General features: G+C 38.9%; 1 long non-coding RNA gene across 4 annotated transcripts; it reads right to left on the reverse strand.

The window, feature by feature from the left end:
* Positions 1-13,958: 13,958 nt before the first annotated feature.
* On the reverse strand, positions 13,959-19,641 carry LOC133823202 (uncharacterized). Of its 4 annotated transcripts, none has more exons than XR_009888181.1 (8): positions 19,302-19,641; positions 18,586-18,694; positions 17,579-17,653; positions 17,381-17,476; positions 16,275-16,362; positions 15,604-15,704; positions 14,440-14,526; positions 13,959-14,237 (listed from the first exon to the last, which is right to left on the reverse strand). It is a non-coding gene; the product is annotated as an uncharacterized LOC133823202 (long non-coding RNA). The 4 variants fall into 4 exon arrangements; XR_009888182.1 differs by having other exon boundaries at positions 17,579-17,643; positions 18,575-18,694; XR_009888179.1 differs by having other exon boundaries at positions 13,960-14,237; positions 18,575-18,694.
* Positions 19,642-20,011: the final 370 nt, after the last annotated feature.

A 20,011-nucleotide genomic window follows, 5' to 3' on the forward strand; every position in this document is an offset into this window, starting at 1 on the left:
AAAGTTGGTTTACAAAATTGAACAGTTAAGAGTAAACATTAGCCATACTAAGGAAAAATACAAGGCTCTAGTCCTCTCGTCCCTGTAATCTCCTCAACCGTGGCGGTTGAGCGGCCTGACATGTACATTCACCCTGCAGAGCTCTCCAGTCAAGGTTGATCAATCTTGGCCTTGCCTTTACCTGCACCATGCAGCACCCGTGAGCCGAGGCCCAGCAAGAAAAAAACATACACAGCATATACAATATTAACAAACAAATATTCTAGTAAGCATGTTCAGATGTTCAATCCATAGCATATAAGAATACTTCAGAGCACAAATAACCTCATCTATACATAGGCTATTCAACAATCTCATTAATCACATTCATAGCCAAATATAATAATCAATTAACTCAAATACTAGGGCCGACACCTTAGGTCGCACCCTCTGTTTAACCCACTGACTCTGGCCCGCTTAAACCGAGCTCAGTGCATAATAAGCTATCCTCCGATACCAGTGTCCGAGCCGTGCCAATTGCACAAGTTAACCGTGGCATGCTTAGGTCGTTGGTTTACAATTTACATGGCGTAATACCATTCTTTCAATCATATATATCAGGGAGCCCTTAGTCCCGTTCAAATACTCAACCGGGTATAGTTTTCTTACCTTTGTCTTCTAGATGAATTAGTTACGGGCGATAATCCTTGAGCGCGATCCGATCCCCGAGCGCTAGCTGAGCACCTAGTCACAACCATGATGAAGAATACCATTAACAATCTTAAATGAGTTTCTAAACCATGTTCTAGTCCTCGGAACATTGAATTTCACCAAATATGGTAAAAGACTCAACCCCGAGCACCCTAGGTTAAATTCCCAAGCCTAAAATCTCAAAATCCCAAAATACCTTAAGGGCCCCGGCATGGCCCCAGACAGAACACTCCATGGGCACAAAAATAGGTAAGGGTCATGGCATTCCTTAGGCCATGCCACGGCCCGCCCTCCTTCCTCAGCACAACTCAACTTCCAAGGGTCGCGACTCACCAAGAACTATGCCGCAACCCGACCCCTTCGAACCCAGAAAAACCACCATTTTTAACTCCCAAACCTCATGCAAACTCACTCAAAACCACCCCAAATCCATAACTCAATTATCCAAAGACTTCCCAAAAGATCCCAACAACTCAACCCAGCTGAATCCTAGGCTAGAAACCCATCAAAGACCCATTTCAATTACTGAAACTTCCTATCTTAAAAACACAAAACCCATCCATGGAAACTCTAAAATTCAACCATCAAACCTTGAATTAAAGCTTACCTCATCTGCAGAAGCACTTCTCCAAGAGTTCCCTGACCTAACTTCAAAGATTCCAGCCTCAAATCCAACCTTGAATACCAAAACCACAACTATTAAAAACTCAGCCATTTTCTCAAAATTCCCAACCATAAAAATGAAAATTCAAAGCTTACCTTGGCTCTATTTCACTCCTTGATCAGTTCCTGAGCCAATCCTCCAGATTACTCCCTTCAATTCCCAAATATTCAGCTTTGATTCTCTTGAAAACTCAGAGATGTTCTTCCTTAGGAGAGAGAAGAGAGAAAAAGAGTCGGGTTATACTTCCTGTGTCTAGTATTTTCTAAAGTCTTCCAAGTATATCCTTAGGTTATTAGACTAATCCCAAAGCTTGGGGTGCCAGAAACGTCCCCGAGGGAAAAATGGTAAAACCCCCCAATAATCTCGCCTAGACATTCTAACCTCAAATATATCTCCAATTATTTATTTTCATCACCCGATAGTCTGAATCACTACCCGATACCTAAAATACTCCTTGACTTGTCCAAAGTCAATTATAATGCCCCGTTGTGAATTTTCCCGCTATCTAGCCCTAGGATCGCCTCGAGTCGCCGGCTGCAGAATTATCCACATAATAATGTAGTTCTCACATATGCAACATGTCTATTTAATATTATCACATAATATCATCAATTATCATATAATATCATTTAAGCACTATTAATCACATAATATCTCATTCAAATAAATACTATTCACTCAAATCCCATTTATGCCTTCCCGGCACACTAATCAAGGCCCTTTAGCCTTATTAGCAAATTTGGGTCGTTACACGATATGATCTTCTCTGAGTTCGCCTCTATAACCCTTGTGTTGACTATAAAGCCCCAAAACTTTCCCAATGAAACCCCAAAGGTGCACTTCTGGGGATTTAGCTTCATGTCATATTTCCTTAGCACGCCAAAACATTCTTTCAGGTCGGATACATGGTTGCTGCCCGTCTTTGATTTAACAAGCATATCATTGATATACACTTCCATGTTTTTCAAGATCTGGTTAACAAACATTTTTTTGATCAACCTTTGGTACGTTGCACTAGCATTCTTCAGCCTGAATGGCATAACCTTGTATCACTATATGTTATGCTCAGTCATGAAGCTAGTGTGCTCTTGGTCTGCAAGGTTCATTATGATCTGGTTATATCTAGAATATGCATCCATGAAAGACATGAGCTCGTGAATGCCTGCTGCTTCTACCAATTGATCGATTCCAAGTAGTGGGAAACAATCCTTAGGATATGCCTTATTAAGGTCGGAGAAGTCAATGCAAAATAGGGTTAGAAATCTAGGTCAGATATATTGCTTCCTTTATGAACCCACACTTAAGTAAGCGAGCTACTTTTTCTTATTTTAAAGCTTCTAATCACTCCTTCCAAAAAAGCCTTTGTTTCTGTACGTTTGCGGGCACATCCTGTCCATATTAAAAGTATGCATCATAACATTTGGATTAATTTCTACCATATCTTCATGTAACCAAGGGAATGCTTCCATGTTATTTCTCAAAAACTCGACCAGCTCCTTCTTCCTTTCAGTTCCAAGTTTCTTTCAAATCTTTACAAACCTTAAAGTTACCTCTAGGTTGATACTGATTTCCTCGACCTCTTCCAATGCTTGGAGCTCAGACCTGTCTTTGCCTTGTAATGATCCAAAATGACTAATATGGCTTAAGGGCCTTGATTAGTGTGTCGGGAGCGCATAATTGGTTTATGTGTGAATTTATTAAATTAACATGTGATTATATGATAAGCACGCTTGTATGATTATATGAATGTAAATGTAATTATATGTTATATTTGTGAGAGCCACATTATTATGTGGGTAAATCTACAGCGTGCGACTCGAGGCGATCCTAGGGAGCTAGTTAGTGGGAAAGTCACAACCGGGCTTAATAGTTGACTTGGGGCAAGTCAAGGGGTATTTCGGGTATTAGATGATTATTTGTGTTATCGGGTTATGGAAATAAATATATGGAGATATATATGGGGTTAGGAAGCCTAGGCGGGGAAATTGGTGAATTTTACCATTTTGTCCTCGAGGACGTTTTCAGTACCCCGAGCCTCGGGATTGACTTAATTAACTAAGGTTAGACTAAGTAAATAGAAAATAGTAGAACAAAAACCTAAACCGACCCTTTTTGCTCCTCTCTTCCTTCTCTTCTTTCTCTCAAGAAAAACTAATGAAACCTAAGGGAATTCAGCTGGGAATTAAGTGGTTTGGGCTGGAAACTTGAAGGTTTAGTCCAGTGTTCAGCTAAGGGAACTCAACCAAGATTAAGGTAAGGGCTGAGCTATACTCTTGATCATTAGAATTCTAAGTTTTGGCTGAGTATTAAAAATGTTTATGGTTTTGATGTTAAGGATTGAATTAAAGCTGGGAAGCTTAGGTTTTAGCTCAGAAATCTATTAAGGAAGTGGTTCATCAAAGAAGGTAAGCTTCAATTCGTAATTTAGGGTTTAAATTCTGAGTTTGCATGACTGGTTTTTGAGTTCTTGAGCTATTGGGTTTCATAAATCAAAATGGGAATTTAATAAGTTTTTGAGCTAGGTTTTTGTTTAATTATGTTACTAGAATCATGTTAAAAGTCTTGTGATTAATGGGTTTTGGAATTGGGGTGCTTTAGGGTGGCTTTGAGCAAGGTTAGAATGATGGGAATGTTGGTTTTTCTGGGTACGAAGGGCTGGGCCGCGGCTCTGTTCTAGAGTGTCGCGGCCTTGCTAAGCAAGGAAGAGCCAAGGAGGCTCTGCAGTGGGAAAGCGCCACGACGCCATAGGGCAGGGCCGCAGCACGTGTGTGTCTTCAGAGAGGCCTAGCCTCTGTTTCAGGGGCGGGTCGCGGTTGGGTTTCAAGGGCCGAAACCCTTAAGGATATTTTTGGTTTTTTGGAGGTTTTAAGCGTGGGAACCTAACCTAGGGTGCTCGGGATTGATTCCACCACCGCGTTTGGTGGAACTCGATGTCCCAAAAGCTAGAATTCCATTCAGAAATATTAACGTGAATATTAATGGTACTCCCTATCTTGGTCGTAATCAATAAACTTGGAAATTGAAGGTAAGAAAAATGCACCCGGTTGTGGATTTATAATGGGACTAAGGGTTCCCTATTTTGTATGCTTCGTAAAGGATGGTATCATGACATGTAAATAGTAAACCAATGGCCTAAGAATGCCAAAGTTTCCACTAGCGCATAGGGTGCGGCTCGGCCACTGGTAGCTGAGGACAGCTTATTATGCACTGAGCTCGGTTCAAGCGGGTCAGAGTCAGTGGGGTAAATAGAGGGCGCGACCTAAGGTGTCGACCCTGATTATTATGTGATTTGTTTGTTATTATTGATTGGTGGATTGTTATGTTGTATAGCTGGGTGATGATTAGCTAATTCTTTTGTTGAATCTTCATGCTTTGTGATTATTGTGGTATGTCGAGTGTATGAACATGCTTAAAGGGTTATCCAAATGTTATTATTGCTTGTTATATAATATGATATGTTTTCTTGTTGGGCCATGGCTCACGGGTGCTTCGTGGTGCAGGTAAAGGCAAGGGCAAGCTTGATCAGCCCTGATTTGGAGAGCTCTGAAAGCAGAATGTACATGATCAGCTGCTCAGCCGCCACGGTTGAGGGGAGACAGGGACAGGAAATCCATAAACTTCTGTTTTGCCTTTAGAAAGGCTGGCGGTTGTCTGAACTCTGGAAATTTTGTAAACAAACTTTTAAACGATATTTCTTTTGGGATCCCATGTGTAAATGTTTGATTATATGGAAAGTATCCTTTTGAGACCAAAACCTTTTAACCCTAGCACATTAATGACTTTAGAATTCACATTTTTAACTGTTGGCTTGATTAGCAAGTCCTGCACCTTTACAAATACACAATGTAGCGATCTTGGCTATCCAGGGTGTTACAACTTGGTATCAGAGCATCCTAGGTTTAAAGGTTCCTGAAGACCGGTTGGACATGTACATTCTCTGCTAGAGACAAGCTCGATTGAGGATTTGGTAATGTGTATGTATATGCTTACGTGCATGTATGTTTGTATGTCTAGAATGAATTATGAGTGTTGTTATTTATTGGATTAATAGGAAGCATGACATATTGATAGGGCCTATTAGCATCGCTGTGCATGTAAATGAATGTCTGGATGATGGACGGTATATTGTGTACAAATGGATGCTTATATCTTAGTTGTTGTATGGAAATGTTGGGGCATGCTTATTAGCAGTGCCAGTGTGTGTGAATAAATGATTATATCTCGATTGCTTGTGATTGGTTATATTCCTTTGGTGGATTTTGGAGAAGCTTTTACCTTGTCATCATGGTCTGATTATCGAGTCGTTGATTGCAAATTGACTTGGATAGCTATGCATCCAAGAAAATCTACACGACTAGCTGGCACTAGGTTTGGGACCGGAGGTGATGATTAGGGCCAGATTCCTCTACCAGTCCCTGAGAACTGGTAGCAACTTATGGCAGATATGCAAGCACGATTGTAGAGTCAAGATGAACAAATTTGCTTGTTGCGACAACAGGCTCCATCAGGGAGTGCTGCCCTATTGTACCACCTGCGGTGGTACCAGTTGTATAGTCAGGAGAGATTAGGAACAGGTGGGAGCCATTATATGAGCAGTTCAAGAAGCAGCGGCCCCCAATCTTTGAGGGAGGACCTGATCCACTGAAGGCCGAGCAATGGTTGACTATGATTACTACTTTCCTGGATTTCATGAGAATAGAGGGACATGAGAGAGTGGCCTGTGCAATGTATATGTTAAGAGAGGATGCCCGCAACTGGTGGGAAGTGGCCTCACAAACCAGGGATATCACTACATTGAGTTAGGAAGGATTTAAAGATTTGTTCAGTCAGATGTATTATAATGTTGCCATCAGGGTAGTAAAGGTTAATGAGTTTGTAGGGTTGGTTCAGGGCAGTATGAAAATTACAGAATATGCCCTGATGTTTGACAGACTCACGAGGTTCGCACCAGACCTTGTGCCTACTGATGCAGCCAGGCAGGACAGGTTCATTAGGGGGCTTAATGCTATGATAGCCCAGGATGTTAGGATTACAACGGTACCTGGAGGAAAAACTTATGCCCAAGCCGTTGAGAAGGCTCTTACTGCTGAGGAAGCGGAGAACAAATTTTGGAAGGAAAGTACAGTGAGGCGCAAGGGTCGCAGGGTGGTGCCTCCTTATTCTAGGTCATGTAGGGGCGGAGGCCCCAGTGATTTCAAGAGAAAGACTCCTGACACTTCGACCGCTGCGGTCCTGATAGGAGGTGTTGGGGTGGTCAGAGCGGCCATCAGGGTGGCAGTGAGCCATGGAGGAGTTATCCGGAGTGCCCAAGGTGTAGAAGATGCCATCAGGGCGAATGTCGGGCCAAGGCTTGTTATGTGTGTGGCACGGTGGGGCACCTCAAGAATGATTTCCCAATAGTGAAGAAAGGGGAAGCAGGAAAAGTGGAAAGCTGGACTCTAGCTCGAGTGTTCACCTTGACGCAGGTAGAGGCCGAGGCTAGTCCCTCGATAGTGACAGGTCAGCTTTCTAGCGCTGGCTCTCCTTTTTCTGTATTGATTAATTCTAGTGCTACACATTCCTTTGTTTCTAGTAGAGTAATTGATAGATTGTGTAGACCTAGTGAGTATCAGACTGCGGGGTTTGGGACTTTATTGCCTACTGGGGAACTGGTAGTTTCTATGAGGTTGATTAGGGCACTGCCAATGATGGTTGATAGTAGGGAGCTTTCTGTTGACTTGATTGAGCTAGATATGGAGGACTTCGACATGATCTTAGGGATGGATTGGTTGGTCAGATATGGGGCTACTATTGACTGCAGGAAGAAGACGGTGACTTTTGAGCCTGAGGGCGAGGATCCTTTTCTCTTTGTGGGTGCGGTGTGTGGACCCCGCATACCCATGATCTCTGCATTGAGAGCCAGAGACTTGTTACAGGGTGGATGTATAGGTTTTCTGGCTAGTGTGGTGGACACTACCAAGATGTTGCCAGGAAGGCCGGGAGAGACTAGGGTGGCTTGTGAGTTTTCGAATGTATTTCCTGAGGAGCTACAGGGATTGCCGCCACGTAGGGAGATTCAGTTTGTTATTGAGTTAGCACCAGGGACAGAACTAGTATCAAGAGCACCATATAGGATGGCTCCAGCAGAGTTGAAGGAACTGAAGATACATCTGCAAGAACTTCTGGATTTGGGATTCATCAGGCCTAGTTACTTTCCATGGGGCGCTCCAGTTTTGTTTGTTAAGAAAAAGGACGGGACTATAAGGATGTGTATATATTATAGGGAATTGAACAAGTTGGCCATTAAGAATAAGTATCCTCTAGCAAGGATTGATGACTTGTTCGATAAGCTGCAGGGAAAGACGGTGTTCTCAAAGATTGATCTTCGATCTTGTTATCACCAGCTGAGGATCAAGGATGAGGACATACCGAAGACAGCCTTCCGAAAGCGGTATTGGAAATACGAGTTCTTGGTCATGTCTTTTGGTTTGACCAATGCCCCAGCAGCTTTCATGGATCTAATGAACAGGGTGTTCAAGGACTTCTTAGATCAGTTCGTCATTGTCTTCATCGACGGCATCTTAGTGTACTCCAGTTCAGAGGTGGAGCACAAGCGACATCTTTGACAGGTTTTATAGAGATTAAGGGAACACCAGATATATGCTAAGTTTAAGAACTATGAGTTGTAGTTGCCAGAGGTGACTTTTCTTGGGCATATAGTTTGTGCAGAGGGGATTAAGGTGGATTGTCCAAGCTGGAAGCAGTGAGAGATTGGCCGAGGCCAAGGAACGCCTCAGAGGTGCGGAGTTTTCTTGGGTTGGCAAGCTATTACAGGTGGTTTGTGGAAGGATTCTCGAAGATTTCCTCATCAATGACAGAGTTGACAAGAAAGAATTAGAAGTTTGTTTGGTCACAGAAGTGTGAGAACAATTTCCAAGAGTTGAAGCGATGGCTTATTATTGCACCTGTACTGAGTCTTCCTTTGGATGAAGGAAAGTTTGTATTATACTGTGATGCATCGAGGATAGGTTTAGGCTGTGTGTTGATGCAGAATGAGAAAGTTATAGCTTACGTATCGCGACAGTTGAAGGAGTACGAACAGCGGTATCCTACCCATGATCTGGAGCTGGCGGCAGTGGTATTCGCACTGAAGGTTTGGTGGCATTATCTGTATGGGGAGAAATGCGAGATATACACTGACCATAAGAGCTTGAAGTATTTCTTCACCCATAAGGATTTGAACATGAGGCAAAGGCGTTGGTTGGAGTTGGTTAACGACTATGATTGTGATATTCTTTACCACCCAGGGAAAGCCAATATTGTGGCAGATGCATTGAGTCGGAGGGGCTCGGGGTAATTATTCAGTTCTGTTTAGATCTCGAGAGAATTAGGTGATGAGATGGCCAGGACAAAGATAGAGCTGGTGCTGGGACAGTTAGCCAATATTACCTTGCAGTCGACCCTGCTAGAGCAGATCAAGGAGGGACAAATGGTAGATGCCCAGCTTCAGGAAGTTAGGCAAAATGCCTTAGCAGGGATAGCTAAGGATTATTCTGTTTCTGAGGCTGGTATGCTTCAGTATCAGGGGCAGATTTATGTTCCGGCAGATGAGGGGATCAGACGAGAGATACTAGATGAGTCTCACACTACTCCATACTCGCTTCATCCGGGTATCGCAAAGATCTATTAAGATCTACGGACATTATATTGGTAGCCTGGGATGAAGAAGGATGTGGTAGAGTATGTAGCCAGATGTTTGACATGTCAGCAGGTGAAGGCTGAGAATCAGTGGCTAGCAGGGTTGATCCAGCCTTTGGGTATTCCTGAGTGGAAATGGGAAGACATTACAATGGATTTTGTGGGAGGTCTACCCAAGACAGTGGGACTTTGTGACTCGGTGTGGGTGATAGTGGACAGATACACCTAGTCTACTCATTTTCTTCCAGTGAAGTCGACTTATACAGTGGAACAGTATGCAGAGTTGTATGTGAGGGAGATAGTTCGTCTCCATGGGGTTCCAAAGTCTATCGTATCTGATCGAGACCCTATCTTTACCTCTAAGTTCTAGGGAGCTCTGCAGAGAGCCATGGGGACTCAGTTGAAGTTTAGCATACCCTTTCATCCTTAAACTAATGGACAGTTTGAGAGGACGATTCAGGTGTTGGAGGACATGCTTAGGGTGTGTGTGATTAACTTCAAGGGATCTTGGAGTAAGTATCTTCCGTTAATCGAATGCTCGTATAATAATAGTTATCAATCCACGATTGGAGTGGCTCCTTACGAGATGTTATACGGAAGGAAGTGTAGGTCATCCATTCACTAGGATGAGATGGGTGAGAGAAAATATTTGGGGCCAGATATGGTGCAGAAGACAAATGAGGCTATTGAGAATATTTGAGCCAGAATGCTCGCTTCGCAGAGTAGACTGAAAAGCTACGCTGATCCTAAGCGTAGAGACGTGGAGTTCCAGGTTGGGGACCATGTGTTTCTTCAAGTTTCACCACTACGAGGGGTGAGGAGGTTCAGAGTAAAGGGCAAGCTGAGCCCTCGGTTTGTTGTACCTTTCGAAACTTTAGAAAGGATTGAACAGGTGGCTTACAGCTTGGCCTTGCCACCGTCGTTGTCAGGAGTTCATGATGTGTTTCATGTCTCCATGTTGCGGAAGTATGTTTCAGATCTGACACAAGTATTGAAGTATGAGGACCTAGAGTTACAGACAGAGTTGTCCTATGAGGAGCGACCGGTTCAGATTTTTGACCGGAAGGATAAAGTTCTACAGAACAAGACGATTCCGTTAGTTAAAGTGTTATGGAGAAATAGCAAGGTCGAGGAAGCGACCTGGGAGCTAGAGACAGTGATGCGGGATCAGTATCCCGAGCTATTCCGGTAAATTTCGAGGATGAAATTCTCAGTAGGAGGGGATAATTGTAACGACCCAAAATCACTAATATGGCTTAAGGTCCTTGATTAGTGTGCCGGGAGGGCATAATTGGTTTATTTGTGAATTTATTAAATTAACGTGTGATTATATGATAAGCATGCTTGTATGATTATATGAATGTAAATGTGATTATATGTTATATTTGTGAGAGCCACATTATTATGTGGGTAAATCTGTAGCGTGCGACTCGAGGCTATCCTAGGGAGTTAGTTAGTGGGAAAGTCACAACGGGGCTTAATAGTTGACTTGGGGCAAGTCAAGGGGTATTTCGGGTATTAGATGATTATTTGGGTTATCGGGTTATGAAAATAAATATATGGAGATATATATGAGGTTAGGAAGCCTAAGCGGGAAAATTGGGGAATTTTACTATTTTGTCCTCAGGGACGTTTTCGGTACCCCGAGCCTCGAGATTGACTTAATTAACTAAGGTTAGACTAAGTAAATAGAAAATAGTAGAACAAAAACCTAAACCGACCCTTTTTGCTCCTCTCTTCCTTCTCTTCTCTCTCTCAAGAAAAACTAATGAAACCTAAGGGAATTCAGCTGGGAATTAAGTGGTTTGGGCTGTGAACTTGAAGGTTTAGTCCAGTGTTCAGCTAAGGGAACTCAACCAAGATTAAGGTAAGGGCTGAGCTATACTCTTGATCATTAGAATTCTAATTTTTGGCTGAGTATTAAAAGTTTTTATGGTTTTGATGTTAAGGATTGAATTAAAGCTGAGAAGCTTGGGTTTTAGCTCAGAAATCTATTAAGGAAGTGGTTCATCAAAGAAGGTAAGCTTCAATTCATAATTTAGGGTTTAAATTCTAAGTTTGCATGACTGATTTTAGATTTCTTGGGCTACTGGGTTTCAGAATTCAAAATGGAATTTTAATGAGTTTTTGAGCTAGGTTTTTTTTGAATTATGTTGCTAGAATCATGTTAAAAGTCTTGTGATCAATGGGTTTTGGAATTGGGGTGCTTTGGGTGGCTTTGAGCAAGGTTAGAATGATGGGAATGTTGCTTTTTCTGGATACGAAGGGTTGGGCCGTGGCTCTGTTCTAGAGTGTCGTGGCCTTGCGAAGCAAGGAAGATCCAAGGAGGCTCTGCAGTGGGGAAGCGCCGCGGCGCCACAGGGCAGGGTCGCGATGCGTGTCTGTCTTCAGAGAGGCCTAGCCTTTTTTTCAGGGGCGGTCGCGGCTGGGTTTCAAGGGCTGCAGCCCTTACGGATATTTTTGGCTTTTGGAGGTTTTAAGCGTGGGAACCTAACCTAGGGTGTTCGGGATCGATTCCACCACCGCGTTTGGTGGAACTCGATGTCCCAGAAGCTAGAACTCCGTCCGAAAATTGTAACGATCCAAATTTGCTAATAAGGCTTAAGGACCTTGATTAGTGTGCCTGGAGGGCATAACTGGATTATATGTGATTTAATGATTTAAAAAGCATGTTATATGACTATTTGAATGTCTGAGATGCATGACTATGTGTATTAGTATGCATGTAGGTCCTGAGACGAGCATAATCGTCATTTTGGCCCGCTGAGGGCATAATTGTATATAAATGTGATAAACTGCCGAGACCACATTATTATATGGATATATCTGTAATCTGTGACTTGAGACGATGCCAGTGAGAAGTTTAGCGAAAAAGTCACAGCGCGGATTTATACCCGGCTCGGGGTGAGCCTGGGGGTATTTCTGGGAATTTAGAGAATATATTGGGGTCAATTTTTACATTGAGGAATATAATTTGTGATTAGTTAGGTGTCGGGAGGTAAGCGGTAAATATTAGAGACACTCGAGGAATTAGCAGGAATTGGGTGGAATGACCAAAATACCCCTAGGAGGATTAAATGGATTAGGAATTATGGGAGGGTATTGTGGTCATTTGGCTTATAAGGGATAAATGTTACTAGGCTTTGTACTTAGTGGATTGTGTAGAAAGGGCTGGAATTCTGAAAGGAAAGAAAAGAAAGAAGAGAAGGAAGAAGGGAAATTGGGGGTCTTATTTTCTCTCATGCGGTTGGAGGTTCCTTCTTCATTTCTTTGAGGTTTCTTGGAGAAAAACTCAGAGGGAGTCTAGGAAAGAGCTTAAGGATAGGATCCCTGCTCTGTTTTGAGGAATTTGCAGAGTAATCCATCCATTTGAGGTAAGACTTAGAGGTTAATATTCAGTTCTTTGCATTGTTGTTGAGCTGGTTTTTCTAAGCAAAGTTTTGTGGGAATTCAAGGGAGTTGAGGCTGAAGATTTGAGGAGGAGAAGGCTAAGGAAGAGTGGGAGACAACCTAGGCTAAACTCATCCAGAAAAGGTAAGGAATTCAAGTTTAAGTCCTTTGGTTTTAGTTGTTGTTTAACTGAGTTTCTGAGCTTTAGGTCCAGCCATGGTGAATTTTGTGATTTGGAGTGCATGTGCTTGGGTTATGTGTGGTTGGGATGCTTAGGAAGAGTGGAGGATGTTGGTAGGCTTGTTTTTATGTTTGCTTGAAGTTTGGAAGAGTTTTGGTAAGGTTTGTCTCGGGGAAAATCGAAGGAGAAAATGGCTAGTTTGGCTGTGCTGTGACTAGCACTACAGCGCTAGCCATTGGGCGTTGTAGCGCTAGGCTGAGTGGTCTTGGGCACTTTAGTCACTGTTTGTAGCGTTGTAGCGCTACCCTATTTCCAGAAAGGGTTTTTGAGTTATTTTCAAGGGTTTTTGCTTGAGGGTTCTGGGTTTAATTCCACCACCCCGTTTGGTGGAATTAGGGCTTCCCGAGGGCTCAGGATTGGTCCCGAAGCTAGGTTTTGGACTTGAGGTTTGGTGATGATTCTAATATATGGTTGTGACTAGGTGTACGCTTGGGCTCAAGAGGGATCGTGCTTGAGGATTAAATCAAACAAAGCTCGCAACTCTAAAGGTAAGAAAACTGCACCCGACTATGTGTTTGTGATGGGACTAAGTGCTCCCGATAACTGTATAATGTCATTGATGGTATCACGCCATGGGACATGTGATAAACGGCCTAAGGGTGCCGTAAATTATATTTGCACACAGGGCGCGGCTCGGCCACTGGTAGCCGAGGATAGCTTAATATTCACTGAGCTCAACTTAAGCGGGCCGAAGTCAGTGGGACAAATAAAGGGCGCGGCCTAAGGGCATTAACCTTAGTTGTCATATGTGGATTGATTATTGATATGGAATGATATATTTGGTATGCTGAATACGTGGATAACATGAATGCTTAAATTGTTGAGTACATGCTTATGCGGTATGAGATCACTACAACAAAAATAGGCTTTCCCGACAGTTTTTAACTGCCGCTATTGAGCAATGACGACAGTCGACTAACTATCGTATTTGCCTATGCCGGCGTAGGGGTAACTACACCGACAGTTAATAAGTGTCGTCGTTGCTGGCTACGCCGACAATTAATAGGTGTCGTCATTGCTGGCAACGGCGACAGTTAATACGTGTCGCCGTTGTTGGCAACGTCGACGGTTAATAGGTGTCGCAGTTTCTAGCGACACCGAAAATTAATACGTGTCGCCGTTGCTGGCAACGCGGACAGTTAATAGGTGTCATCATAACAATAAATTTATATATATAATTATAATTTTTTGATATATATTTTTTAAAACTTTTAATTATATTTTTAACAATTGAAGTTTGATATAAATTTAAATAAAAAAAATTACTCACATAATTAATTATTATTACCATAACTTGTAAAAAAAATTCTATTTATCATAACAAAAATTCATATACATACAACATTTAATCATACAATTGAAATGTAAATAATACATCAAATCCCCATGAGACTAAATAATTTTTAATAAAAATTCATTATTCTCAATATAAATAATACATCAAATCCTCAATGTACATAATTCTTACAAGCAAGAAAGAAAATAATACCCAACAACTTGAAGAATAATTTCTTGTTGCATTGGTTCTTTTATATAATTGTCTTGGCTCTCTTAAATATCCAAGTAGAGTTTAGCCTACAATACAGAATAAACACCATTAAATTCAAACCAAAACTAAAATAAATAGAGAACTTGAGGTTGCAGAAGAAATAAAAAGGTTGGATGTGGTTTTCAGTCACAAAAATAATTTATATAAAAATTGTATTTTTCTTATCAAACTGGATAGCCTCATGACTTAAGTAGTTAGTCTTAGTTCTTTAAACTAAGGAATACATACCTGTCAGTCTCAATTTAAAAGTCTTAGTTCTTTAAACTAAGGTGATGCTCGACATTCTCTCCATAGTAGTAAACTAGAGACTAATAGCTACAGTTTAAAAGACAAAATCGTAAAAGAAAATCAGTATATGTAGTGTATGGGTGGAAAGGAAAAAATAAATATCACTCGATAGCTGGAAAACCAAAACTATTTTTCAACCACGAACCAAGAGGAAAAGTGAAAATGATTTTACTTGTTAAATTAAGAAAAGTTCCTTGAACACTTGAGCAAGAAATGAAATAGTTGCATAGCCATGCATGTACTTGCCATTGCTATGTGAAAGAGTAGTCAATATTCCCTAAATTATTTATAGAAATAGAGCATATATAAAATGCTTTGAAATAACATATATAAAATACTGAAAGAATCGGAATATAAAATGCTTTGCATAAAATAATGGCAATCTCTCTTAAAATTCTAAACTAACAATGTTTGTAAGCCACAACTAACTAGTTTGTTTCAAACTTGAAACAGATGACCAACCACTTGACATTAGCAATGGAATTTGTATCTCCTAATCACTCCAAAAATGCTTCAAGAATACATGGGTTATTCAACACACTTTTCTAATCAAAGAACCATAATCAAACATATATTGAAATCAACCACTTCACTAGATATAGCTCTATAACCCATAAAACATAATCCCTAAAGATTCAAAGTTTGAATTTGATTTTCCAGTCCAATTTTCAAAGTCTCTGATGGGCATCCTCATAAATACCAAGCCCCTCAAACACAAATTATATATTAATTAAACAAAGAGAGAATTCATATAACATAAAGTATACAATAATACAAAATCTCAGCCACGTATTCAACAATCTCGAACATATTTATATATTTGTATTGATTCTTATTCAATACAAAGCATAATAATTTCTCAAGAAAAATATTAAAACTTTGAAGTACATGGGTTTATAACAATTAAGTATAGAATCGAGGATTGTGAGGCCTTACACCATTCAGAAAAGTGCGAAGGCTACAGTAGATTCATATACAAGTCCAAGAATCAATTACTAAAACCTATTTTTTTCTTCAGATTATTAACAGCTCATAAATAGTAAAATATATTTTAAAACAACATCATGTTCAGACTCAACAAAAGAGAAATAGAAAGGAGCTTACATGTGCTAATCACGAACGAGCACGCCAGTGGGGAAGCACACGCTGGGATTGAGGTAAGGCCGTGAGTGAGGGAAAGATGTGGTGACTTCGCGAGGGTGTGGCTGAGAGGTATAAAAAACACTATTTAGTGTACCATCATTTCTAAAAATAATACAAGGCATATAGAATATAAATACCATCAAAATTGGAAGTGAAGTTCAACTCAAAACCCAATCATAAATGGTCTCCCTCTTAAACTTCAAGATCAAAACAAAGGGTAATTATTACAAATATTGGTACATTGAATTACAAATGTATATACATATGAATTGTAATAATGCGAGTTTGTTCAAGTTAGTTATCTATTGAAATAACAACAATTCTGTCTAAAAAAATTATCCCCTAACATTACTGGTAGCATATTATTTGTTACAACGATGGTTTTCCTTCTTGTTTTAACCAACTATACTTTTAAACAATTCCATTTCCCTTATTTAAACAAATGTTTCAAAGACAATTTTAGATACCACAAAAACAAAATTGATCAAAAAAGATTGGCCAGTAATGACAAATGAAGTATTCAAAAAATAAGACCAGCAGTTACAAGTATCCCTTGAATAATTTGCAAAAATCGAGCAAATATAAAGGTAGATTTAAGTAATTCACAAATTGTACAAACCATAAAATCGCACCTTAATTTGGGATCTCGCTGTAGTGGCCGGTTATCAGAATTTTTATTCCCAATCCAACGATGCCTTGTTTGGTTCCAAAGAAGAAGACCTGCAAACAAGATCCCACTTAACATCTTTAACATGTTTCCACACATAAAAAAACTCCCCAAATCTGAAACAATAAAGAACAAAACATAACAAACCAGAGCAACAAAAAATGATTGATATAAATTATAAAAAAATAAAAAATAAACCAAGCGTACACTTGGGGTAGGCTTCTAGAATCAAAGCCACCCATAAAAAGGAAAAAAAACTTACAGGGAGAGGCATTAATTCCAGTCGAACACTATTTCTAGCAAAAATAGAAGAAAAAAATCGCAATCCAAAACTACATTTAATGAGATATTTCATTCAAATTATATTAATAAACAAAATATGAATGCATAAACAACAAAAGATTGTTTAAACAAAAGTATCTTAAATTGTGTAATTTAGAGAATGAACCCGAAACATAGATTGAACAAAGATATGTAGACACATTTAAATAAAAAAATACTAAAAAAATTGTTTCTTAAAAATTAATTGAACATATATTATTTACTCTTCATGGATCCAGTAGCTACAACCCATTAGTTAGATATTTGTTAATAATTTGTAATAGTCTTTGAATTTGATATTAATTAGGAACAAAATATTAAACTTAGCCCAAATACCATTTTGTATTCTTTAATTATGGAATTGAAGCACATAAATCTTCCCAGACAAACAAGCAAAGCAATCTCGAGCAATCTGATTCTTCAGATAAGAAAAGCAATAAAAAATAAGCACCCAAAAACATAAACACAAAGTAAGACTTGTTGAATATAATCCAATCTGAGCAATCTGATTTCTTCCATTCCTTTATTTTAAATAAATTTTTCTTGTTTCACAAAAATTATATCAAATTCAGACCAGACAAATGAGCAGTAAAGTAATCATGGTGAGTTATATACGTTCAGATACATTAATTCAAACACCTCGTATTCATATTTCATTCTATCAAAACAGATAATTTTCCTTTAATGCAGTTGAGTAACCAACAAGACAATATTAGTTTACTACCAATCAATAAAAGGTAAGTAAATTACCTTGGTTATCATTTTCTGAGATAAAACAAGCTCCTTGGGATCAATCTCATACTCGGGGACATCGCATGAATTTTTAACATGCATGTGATGAGCCATCTAACAGAATAAAGTTCAAAATTAAAAATTTGCAACATTCTTTTATTTTGTCAAAAGAATGATAATATAAGCCACTGACACTACAGAAGACGCAAGACATACCGGAGGCTTTGGACCATGTTCCTCTAAAAGTTTGATCACATCTTCATTTTTGTAATGCACAACATCTGCAAGAGGCTGTTGAATATTCAATATAGAGGATATGATAATGGTCCATAGTTCATATAACTATATAAGAATACACAATGCTGAAGATTGAACACCCACAACAACACGCAATGACCCATTTTAAACCAATTGTAAAATACTTAATCTTTGTAAAAAGAAAATTCCAAGTCTTTTTTTGTCAAAGTTTGTGCAAGAATTACCATCTTCATGCCTTTAATTACAGACCCAATCAAGTTCTTAAAACTAGTATTTAATCTAATACAACAAAAAATTGATTCAGACAGAATGGGAAAAAAAAAGTTTTCTTGGTATAAGAAGTTCGATTTAAAGTAAATAAATTTCTTTTAAAAAAAATGATATCAAGGTAAACAAATTCATTATTATACTTCAATTTTACTGCTTTTTTTTAAGGAAAAATGTAAGTCAGTCAAAGTTGAATGAGCACAAATGGGCACAAATGCTGACGGATATTACCTAGCCTAGTTGAAGCTTGCAACCTATACTCCCCACTTATTATTGAGTGTAGTTATTTTTAATAATATTCTTTGTACACATGAGATATATGTATAGACCAAATTAATATTATGCAATTGATATCATTGACTAAATAAATAAAAGTAACATGAAGAACCCGACATTTTCATTACAAGAGTACTAATAATAGTGGAGTACTAAGCATGTGCATTAAGGCATTAAGGGTTGTATTGATAAGACTATATATATGTGGGTGTTTAGCAAAATAGTTTTTTCTTTCTATTTTTATAAAAGCTACTAACTGAAGGAATGAAGCAAATGTGGCATGGAAGAGGAGTCAAAGTTCTCAGACCATAGACCTGTCTATGCTCTTTTCTCTGTACAAATAGACTCCAAAAGACACAACAACAACACCAACAACAAATTATTTTATTAAATTTAATTTATTACTCTTACCAACACAATACCTCAGAGGAGATATACTAGTTGTGATAGATTTTCTTGAGAAGGCTGGGAAATTTAAGGAAGCAGTAACACTTATTCTTGCTTATGTTCTTTCCAACTCACTCTGGTCATCTAGTAAAATAAGCAGCAAAACATAAATATAGGCACAAAACAGAACAAAAAATACAAAACAGAGATTAACCATAAAAATAGGAACAAAAGAGGACTCAAAATAAACAAACAACATACACTGCTTTTATTTTTAGTTGATGTTTCTAATGAGGCTCTTAAACCTTTTAGACTTAAATTTTAAGATTATCAGGATGCCACTTCTCTTGACCACAGCACTAGGATAAGTCATCATCAGTGCAATGACCAAACCAAAACTCATAAAGAACAAAACTAAAACAAAAAATGGAACTAGCATCCTTGCTTCTAAGGCCAAAATTATTAACAAACCTAACTTGGTCTAGAACCCAAATCAATTCAGTTGTCAAGCCACTACACCAATCAATTGGGAGCAGCAAAGTAAGCCTTGAATCCACTACACCAACGATGGGAAAAATCCTAGAGACCTCACGAGCCTAAAAACTAGACCTTCGGCTACAAACTCTAGGACCCTTTTTTAGAATCACATCCAAGAGCTTAGAAATGAATATATATATAAATTAAGTTAACAATATTAAAAATAAAACAAACAAATATATATATATATATATATATATATAAAAATATATACCTGCCACCTACGATGATCGGAGAGGTGGGGACGTCACCTACGATGGAGCTGCCCGAGAGGATGGAGCTGCCGAGAGTATGATCGGAGTTCTCCATTGCTCGAGAGGATGATCGGTCTAAGAGAAGAGAGGGAGAGTTGCAGAGGTTTGGGGTTCAGTCGTTTATGATTTGGGGTTTGGGGTCTGAGAGAAGAGAGAGGGAGACTTACAAAGGTTAGAGGTTCAGGGTTTGGGGTTTAAGGATTGGGGTCTGAGAGGAGAGAGAGGGGATTGGGGTCATTTGTGGTATGGGTCTGAGACAAAGGAAAAATATCAGAGGGAAAACCAAAAAATTGGGGTTTTTCTTTTTGTTTTCGCGCGAAATAGGCCTCTCTCTTAAAGTAAAATGCTTTAAATTCAATTTATTCTCTATTTCTAAATTTTAATTTAACTAATACTAATTTTATAAATATGTTAAACAATAATAATTAAATTAAATTAAAGTATTGTTACTCTTAATATCATAATTAATTTAAAATTTGATATAAAAATTATTATAAATACAAAAGTTAATAATATGAAAAATTTAGAAAAAAAAATATAGTTTTAAAAGTTTTTAATAAATACATATTTACATATTTTATTTTATTTTTAAAATTTTATTTGAATTTTGGCAACATTTTATAACTGTCAGCATTGGTCTCGAATTAACTGTCGGCGTTGGGGTCAATAA

The sequence above is a fragment of the Humulus lupulus genome, chromosome 3 (genome assembly GCF_963169125.1).
Source record: "Humulus lupulus chromosome 3, drHumLupu1.1, whole genome shotgun sequence".
Lineage (NCBI taxonomy): Eukaryota > Viridiplantae > Streptophyta > Magnoliopsida > Rosales > Cannabaceae > Humulus > Humulus lupulus.